The 9,360-nt window shown below is 41.2% G+C and overlaps 1 long non-coding RNA gene across 1 annotated transcript in view; it reads right to left on the bottom strand.

Annotated features, from left to right (window-relative positions):
- Window positions 1-9,360, bottom strand: part of LOC116824898 (uncharacterized) — a 147,389-nt gene that overhangs the window by 18,931 nt on the left and 119,098 nt on the right. The window lies entirely within an intron of this gene.

The following is a 9,360-nucleotide window of genomic DNA, read 5'->3' as shown; positions in this document are numbered from 1 at the left end:
TACATGCATCTGATGAAGTGGGTATTCACCCACGAAAGCTCATGCTCCAAAACGTCTGTTAGTCTATAAGGTGCCACAGGATTCTCTGCTGCTTTTACAGATCCAGACTAACATGGCTACCCCTCTGATACTTGACACCTAAGGAACAAAGACTGAACTGAGGGAAGTGCTGGACTCAGGCTAAAGGGATTTCTAGCCTGTGTATGAAAGACCTTGGGATTCCAAGCTGCAAAGCAAGTGTAGCCTGTGCCTTAAGAATCTACAAGTCTCCTTGTACCATCAGTTAGGATGACAATCTGTTATTCATATCCAACTATCTAGTATGTTAAGCTTAGGTTGCATTTTTGTTTATTTGCTATGTTTGCTATCACTTATAATCACTTAAAATCTACCTTTTGTAGTTAATAAACTTATTTTATGTTTTAATCCAAACCAGTGAGCTCTGACTAGAGTGCTTGGGGAAAATCTCTGCTTGCTCACCCACAAAGTGTGCATTGTTCTTTTTACACTGAGGGAGAGGGAGAGTGGGCATTATACCCATATACTGGCCAGATTTGACTTGGGCAGGATGATACTGCTCTGCGGTCCTAGGCTAGGAAGCTGGTGGTCAAAGAGCCTGCAGATAACTGCAGTTGGATGTGTCCCTACCTGTGTGAATGCTGGTGAAAGTGCAGGCTGTAGGGCTTTGCAGCTTGTCACAGCAGCACAGTGTGAAAGGGAGCCCAGGCTGGTGGCTCAGAGGGCTCAGTGGTATCCCAGTTCTAGGTGGCACCCAAGGGGGAACCCATCACAAGCACACTCCTCTGTTCTCTGGGTCTGGTCTGGTGACAGCTTGTTGATTCTTCTGAATATGGGGTCCCTGATCAATGATTCTTCCTGATGTTGGTATGAATCTGTTTATGTTCTTTCTCACAGTGCCCTGTACATCATCCACATTTTTCCTTAATCTCTAGTCCCTGGCTATCTCCATTAGTTCGTCATCTCTTCTGCAGGCACTGGCTTCCCTTCTCTTCTTCCTTGCCTCCCCGTATTCTGCCCGTTTCTCCTCCTCATTCCCCAGTGCAGCAAGTCTCCTACTCAATTTAATTTCGTCACCCTAGCTTGTCTCTTCCTCTGCCTTGAACTTAGGGTGACATTCTTCCATGGATCTTCTTCTATCAGTATGAGTTTAGGATGGGTTCATTACTCATGAATGGTGAAGCTGTGAGGTATCAAGTCCTGATAAAACTTTTATAGCACATCACCTTGTATTCTGTATATATGACAAGAGCTAAAACAAGATATTTCAGTAATATTTTAGAGAAATTTAAAATATTTTATTAAGACTATTTTTGTATCCCTCTGCTGAAAAGCCAGGTACATAAATGATCATGGATGAGATCTTGACCCCACCTAGCCATTGGCAAAACTCTGTTGACTTCAATGAGGCCAGAATTTCACCCCACATGTCCAGTCATACAGCACAGCAAAGAGAAGTCCCTGGGTCTGGACCTGAACTTATCTTTAGAAACTGTATGTATCTTCCTGATTCAAGTAGTAGTGAGTACTAATTTTTAAAGATAAGGATAAAGACATGCATTATTTAGTGAGAAATTTAAAGAGAAAATCCTTCTTTACTGTATGAGAAAAATCATTTTTCTCATTAGTTATGGAATTAAAAAACACTATCATTTGGTAGATGGAAAATTTACCAATTTTCCATCAGTGAAAAGTGCATTACAGTATCACGGCTGGTTGATTGGGAAGTTAAACAAATTGCTATTTAAATTCACTGTTATATCTTTGTATAAAAATGCATAACAGGTAATGAGAAGCTAGGAACATATGTTGCATTCCAAAAGAAAGAGAGTGCTCGGAGAAATACACAGGCACAGTGAGGCTTGCTTGAGAAGCTGAACAGAACATTATTGCACTAAGACTGAAAATGTCCTTTACAGTATTATTATTATTTATTTGTATGGGTAGTAGCATGTAGGAACCCTATTCATTGATCAAGACCCCATTGTGTTTGATACTGTAGATACACAGTACAAAAAGACAGTTCCTGTCCCAATGAATTTATAATCTAAGATGAGAGACAATGGGTAGATATAGACAGGGAATGTAGCAGGAATGAGGGGGACAGGAATGGGCGACAGTAATTTCTCCTGATCTTCCTTAGATACAGGACACAGGACTCTGCTTTCTGTAAAAAGCTATTCTTAACCTAATGTCAAATTTGCATTTTATTGGTCTTCTCTAATTGTTCAATAGTCTGTCTAGTAAAGTGTCCAAATCCCCCCAGTCACGTGGAAGGGCCCACTCATCTCCCTAATTCCTGCATGTATCCCACTCCCTATTTTTTAATTCTCAGGTCAGCTTTCCTGCCTCCACCCACAAACCTACTTCCCACAAAGGTGGTGCTTGTCTGCCAGAGGGGAGCCACAATGAACAGCTGTGTTCCACAGTCTAGTTTGTAACTCTACTTTCCATTTTAATTTTCCTTTGAACAAAAAATTCAACATGACATTGCTTTAAATATGCATGCAGGATACAAATATCACTGACCTCAACATAAACAAAAAACAATACCCAAAATATTGCCTCATTCTTTGATAGCCCTCATATATGAATTTGAAAATCTGTGCAAGTTTTCACAAATGTATTTGTCAAAGTTTGGCTGCAGATTACGCAACAATTCTTCCATTTTGACATGAATCAAATTAATCTTCTTTGAATCTTCACCAAAACTGTGATATTAGGCTGCATAAATCGCTCCTGAATTCTCATTAAATGCTAGTACAGCTGATTCTTTGACTGGCTCATTAGCATACTTAGTGGCACATCCTCAAACAAGCCCCTACAATTTAATGCAAAATAGAATAAAGCTCTAGACTTCAACCTTTATCTGGTACATACTGTAAGGTACATTGAGTAATGATCTAACTTTTAAAATGTGCACCAGACTGTTTTAAATTGCCATTAAAACTATATTTCCTATATTTCCTTGATTAGGCAGCTTCTTGCAAATTTTCTATTCATGCCAAATTTAATTAAAAATGCGAAGAGAACAGCATTTTAAAGAGTACGAAGTGTAGAACATTTGCAAACACAGAACTAATTTTGCACACACTGTGCAACTAAATTTGCAATATTATAATTTTATAACGTGCATTATTATAATTGTTAATGAAGATTTGCATAATACATCTGAAGAAATACTTAAAGACATTTCTTACACCAGGTCTGTATTTGTCCTATGAACTTTTAAATGGAAGGTCAATTTTACAAAGTGAAAAATTATTGCTTAATTTCTTTTAAAGCACGAAGATATGCTTACTATGCAGATATGTCAGAACAACTCCATACTGAAAACAAAATATTATTTGGATGAAACTGCTAATCAGTTTTAATAGAAGTGCATTCAGACAAGGTCTCAAAGAAAATGGAACAATAAATGGCTACTAAATTGCCAGATTCGTTTTTTATTTGAAGATGGTATAGAGTTATTTAATCTGTCATAGCACATATACCACATTAAATATAATGCATGCTGTCTTATTTTCTGACATTCATAAACTAATCACAATATCTACTTCCCATTTGATAATTGCACTTGTGGTACAATTTTTAAGGTTGTGTCAGGACTTAATTTGCAAACTCTTAATTCCTGTCATTCCAGAAAAGCCTTTTGTAGACACCACTAGATATGACAAAGGTTTTGGTTTTGTATGTTAATCATTTATTAATCCAAAGAGAGGAAAAGGGCCCTTAACATTACTTGGTATATTTTCTCTTAACTGATGAACTCACGAGAGGGAGCTCTGGCGTGGGACTCAGACACGTCTTCCCCATGGTGATATTACTGCAACAAAGTGCTGGCATAAAATATTCCTTTTCCTGGTGTGACTAACAGTTAACCATGTGCACTTCTTGTTGTCCTTCCCCACACAATGCTGTCCTGAATGACCATCACAGCATTAGAAAGAGATTGTGCCCAGATCTTCCTCCTTCTGTAACACTAACTATTTGTATCATTTTCTCATTACCTCTGTCCACTCAGAACAATGTTTGTTCTTCAGGTATGTTTTGTATTGAAAATATTCCAAGAAATGCCCCATAATTACTTGGTAAATGGTTTAGGATGAGGGTAGAATGCTCCATGTCCTGTTGATTTCAAAAGTTGCCATTAGAGGGAAGTGGATTTCTTTCTTTTGTCTCTCTTGCTCAGGGAAAGCGGAGAAATAGCAGCAACACCTGAGGGAAGCCAAAGCAATGTACCAAACCCTGTGTGAAGATAAAAGAATCAATAGACCATTTGAGAGAGAGCAGTATGTCCTGGAATCATTCCTTGACACCACCCCCGCTATCCCAGCTGCCCCTACCCCTCCCACACTCACACATCAAAAAAGCAGATGGAAAATATTCTTCATCAGACACTGAAATACAGCATTAGAAAGTTATTCTATTAGACTAGAAGTATCAGTAGAGTTAGATTATTCATAACCTGTGGCATCTTTGGAGAGAAATAGGGAAGGAAATAGGGAACTGGAAGAAGTGGCAGAGATGATGTTAGAACAATCTGGCCTATCAAAGAGACACAGTTGAGATTGGTACACTTCTGAGTGGCTGACGATGTGTTCAGAAGTTGCTGTCAGACATCTTCCCACATTGCTGTCATGCTGCCATGACATTATGGATATGGTATGAAGCAATCCCTGAACCAAATGTATTTTATTCTATCTAATGGTATTCTGTTCTGTATAGATTCTTACACAGCTCCTGTTAGTGCAGTAACTGAATGGCTGCTAAATATGGGAATGTGGCATTCCCATCTGGTGTTATCTGGACCGGTGACCTGCTAGGCCACTCCAATCCTTGGCTCTGGGAGCCAGCCTTATCCTTCTCTGCTATGAGAACCCCCACTCCCAGGATTTTCACTCACAGCCTGTAGCATGTAAGCTGCTCCCAGCTACATGGCTGAGCACTTTTGGCCAGCTGCTGCTTGGACTGTGCAACTGAATGACACTAGCCAATATCTCTGCTCCCAGACATAACCCTGGGAACCCCCATCTTTCAGTGTCCAGTTATGCCGGCTGGACATGGCATGCTTATATGAATTCATCAATTTAACAAAGAAATTGATATGTACCAGGTTTGTTATGACATGCTTCAAACCAAATGCACTGCTTCAGGTAGAATAAGCAAACAACTATATTAACAGCAAAAGATAGCTCTTAAGTGATTATAAATCAAAGCACAAGAAGTCAGATTTGGTCACATTGAAATAAAAGCAAAATGCATTCTAAGCTGATCTTAACACTTTCAGTGCCCTTACAAACTTAGATGCTTCTCACCACAGGCTGTCTGGTTGCCCTTCAGCCAGACTCTCCCCTTTGATCAGAGCTTCAGTTGCTTAGTGGTGTCTGTAGATGGAGGTGGAAGAGAGAGGAAGAGCATGGCAAACGTCTTTCCCTTTTATCATGTTCTTTCTTCCCTCTTTGCTTTTACCCCCTGTCCCCTTCAGGGTCAGGTGAGCATTACCTCATTGTAGTCCCAAACTGACCAACAGAAAGGAGGTGACTCACTTGAGAGTCCAGAAGATCCTTGGTTGCTGCCTAAGCCAGTGTCCTTTGTTCCTGTGAGGCTGGGCTGGTTTTGTCCCATAGATGGCCTGATGAGGTGTGAACTGCTCCTCTGTTCCTGGACAGCTTTGCCTGGGCTTGTTTTAAGCCTTGAGGATACAGTTTCAGCTTCATAACTATATACATGAAATTACAACCTATAACATAACATCACCATAACAACAATGCTCAGTGCATCATGAGCCTTCCAAAGACACCAGACATGGCAACCTTTGCACTGGATACCACACAATAATATTATAAGGATGAATATGGGGGTGCAGAGTGTTCCCCCAAGATACAGAGTGTCACAGGAGACTCAGAGTCTAAGCTCACTATGATTCATTTTTCTATTGTGTGTTTTTGTATGTGCACAATAATCTCGTTTGGAGTCAAAAGTAATGGTGTGGAGGACGGAAAGCTGTATGCATCACTCCTCTTCCTCCAGTGGTAAGGCTCATTCTCACAAAGCCCATATTTGCAAGACTCAAAGTGTCTTGGGTTGCCTGTCAAAAACTGTGGGATGAATTCTATGGGACCTAAGAATCACCACAAGCCACTTTCCATTCCAAACTAAGGTACGGTTCTTTGATGTTGCCTTCTAGTAATAAAAACATCACACAATGATAAAAATTTGAAAAAAAAAAATAAAAAACCCCACAACTGCTGACTTGGGAAGAGGCAGGGAGATAGAAGGAAAGAACCACAGTTGATGGATGACAATTATCATTGAATCACAGAATCATAGAAATGCAGGGCTAGAAGGGACCTCTAGAAATCATCAAGACCAGCCCTCTGACTGAGGCAGGACCAAGTAAACCAAGGCAATCCCTGACAGGTGTTTATCCAATATGATCTTAAAAACCTCCCGTGAGGGGAATTCCACGACTTCCCATATAGGAAGAAAGCTTTTCCTAATCAAACCTGAATCTCCATTGCTGCAGATTAAGTCTTATTACTTCTTGTTCTACCTTCAGTGGACCTGGACAACCCCTTTTCTTTATACCAACCTTTAACATATTTGTAGACTATCAGGTCCCCACCCTCAGTGTTCTTTTCTCAATATTTGGCATGTTTAGTTTTTTAAATCTTTCCTTGTAAGTCAGATTTTCTAAACACTTTATCATTTTTGTTGCTGTCCTCTGGACTCTCTCCAATTAGTTCACATCTTTCTTAGAGTGGTACCCAGAATTAGCCACAGTATTCTAGCTGAGGCCTCACCAGTGCTGAGTAAAGAAGGACAATTACTTCCCACGTCTTGCATATAACACTCCTTTTAATGCACCCCAGAATGATATTAGATATGATATTAGATAGTGTTGACTCATATTCAACTTCTGATCCATGTTAACCTCCAAATATTTTTCAGCAGCTATTCCCCAATTGGCAGTTGTGCATCTGATTTTATCCTTTCTAAGTGTTCTATTTTAAAGTTATCTATATTGAATTTCATCTTGTTGATTTCAAACCAATTCTCCAATTTGTCAATGTCAATTTGAATTCTAATCCTGTCCTCCAAAGTGCTTGCAATCCCTCCCAGATTGGTGTCATGCAAATTATATAGCATACTCTCCATGCCATTATTCAAGTCATTCATTAAAATACTGAATATCACTAGACCTCTGACTGACCCCTTTGGGACACCAGTAGATACACCCACCCAGTTGGACAGTGAACCATTGATAACTTATTCTTTAGGTACAGTCTTTTAACCAGCAGTCACCCACTTTACAGTAATTTCATCTAGACCACATTTACCTAGTTGGCTTATAAAATACTTTGTACAATTGTATCAAAAGCCTTACTAAGATCAGGATATATCATGTCTACTTTTTCCCCCATCTACTAGGTCAGTAACCTGTCAAAGAAGGAACTTGGGTTTGTTTGGCTTGATTTGTTTTTCACAAATCCATGCTGGCAATTCTTTGTAATCCTATTATCCTCCAGATGCTTACAAATTGATTGTTCAAGTATCTTTCCAGGCATTGAGGTTAGGCTGAATGGTCTACAATCTCTGGGACTTCTTTGTTTTCCTTATTAAAAATTATTACTGTTTGCCTTCTGGGACCTCACCTGTCCTCCAGTTCTCAAAGAAAATTGTAATGGTTCCAATATTCTTTCAGCTAGTTCCTTAAGTAGCCTAGGATGAATTTCATCAGGGTCTGCCCACCTGAATATATCTAAATTATCTAAATATTCTTTAATATATTCTTTCCCTGTTTTGGCTTGTGTTCTTCCCACCTTATGTCATATAATGCACTATATGAAGGTATCCAGCCACCCTGGCAATGGGCACAATTCGAGAATGAGAATAGAATTTTTCTGTAATTTTGTCTGAGTTTTAAGTATATGATGTACACAAATGTATTTGTATATATCCTTTCTTTAAATAAAATCATTCAGCCATTTGCATGCATGACTATTGAATCAATATGTAATTTGTCAGTATCGGGGCAGCTCCAGGCACCAGCACGCCAAGCACGTGCCTGGGGTGGCAAGCCACTGAGGGCATTCTGCCGGTCGCCGCAAGGGTGGCAGGCAGATTGCCTTCGGCTGCATGCCTGCGGAGGGTCTGCTGGTCCCGTGTCTTCAGCGAACCTCCCGTAGGCATGCCACCAAATCCGCGGGACTGGGAACCTCCTGCAGGCAAGCCACCGAAGGCAGCCTGCCTGCCGTGCTTGGGGTGACAAAATACCTAGAGCCACCCCTGGTCAGTATTGTATATTTTAATTCTAAAAGATAAATCAAACATTTGCAGTGGGAACATATTATACCCTGTTCTCCCATCCCCAACATTTCTGCTTTTGGCCCTCGTCATTAATTGATCATTATGATGGGACATGCCCATACCACACTGGGTCACAAGGGGTTAATGAAAGCCTGTGTGCTTAATCAGTTCTGCTCCAGTACACCTGCACTAGATGTCAAGCCTAAAGGGAGGAGCTAAAAAGGTTGAACCCACCTCAGGTGGGGGCTGACCAGGAAGGGGAGCAGATTTCTGACTCTCTATCAGTGAGAGAAGCCTGGTTGGTGGCAGGGAGCTGAGTTTTGCTGTTGGCAGACAAAGGCTCCCTGATGGAAGGAAGGTCTGCAACTGGGAGCCCAAGGCAGTTGGGAAGGAAAGCAGGAGGAAATGAATTGGCCTAGGATTCTCCATGATGATGGAGAGGTCCTGCAGAGAACACGGAAATTCCTGCTAGGTCAGGGTCAGCCCTGTCAGGGGAGTAGTGAAAACTCTCCTACAGCAGCAACTGCTGGATGGCAGAAAATGCTAAAAAGACATAAGCCTGTGGAAAAGACTTAGAAAGAGAGGAACTGATATACTGTGAGCCCCGGAAGAGTCTGTGGGAAAAGCCTAAGACAGGCCAAAGAAGGAAGCAGTCCAGGGAAGCAGCAAGGGGGCTGTGTAGCCAGGACTTGACTGCTTATTAAAGGATCCCTGGACCAGAACCCAGTGGAGAGGGAGGGCCTGAGTTCTCCTACTGGCCCACTGAGGAGGTGGAGTGGAAACCTCCAGACAAAAAGTAAGGACTATCAAACCACCCTGATAGCAGCAGCAAGGACTAGCACATGCAGAGTCAGACTGAAGGCCAAAAGTGAAGTGGAGAAGTTATTGTTTGCTGAACTATTGGTGCACCCCAGAAGGGACGGGACTAGATGTGACTCAGCAGAGGGCCAAGTTACAAGGAGCAGCATACCACCGCAGGGCTGGAGTGACTGTCAGCAGGGGCACAAAAGGAGGAGAAGGTGCTGCCCC

This window comes from Chelonoidis abingdonii, chromosome 1 (assembly GCF_003597395.2).
Source record: "Chelonoidis abingdonii isolate Lonesome George chromosome 1, CheloAbing_2.0, whole genome shotgun sequence".
In the NCBI taxonomy this organism is placed as follows: Eukaryota; Metazoa; Chordata; order Testudines; family Testudinidae; genus Chelonoidis; species Chelonoidis abingdonii.
This window is presented reverse-complemented; position numbering and strand designations above follow the sequence as displayed.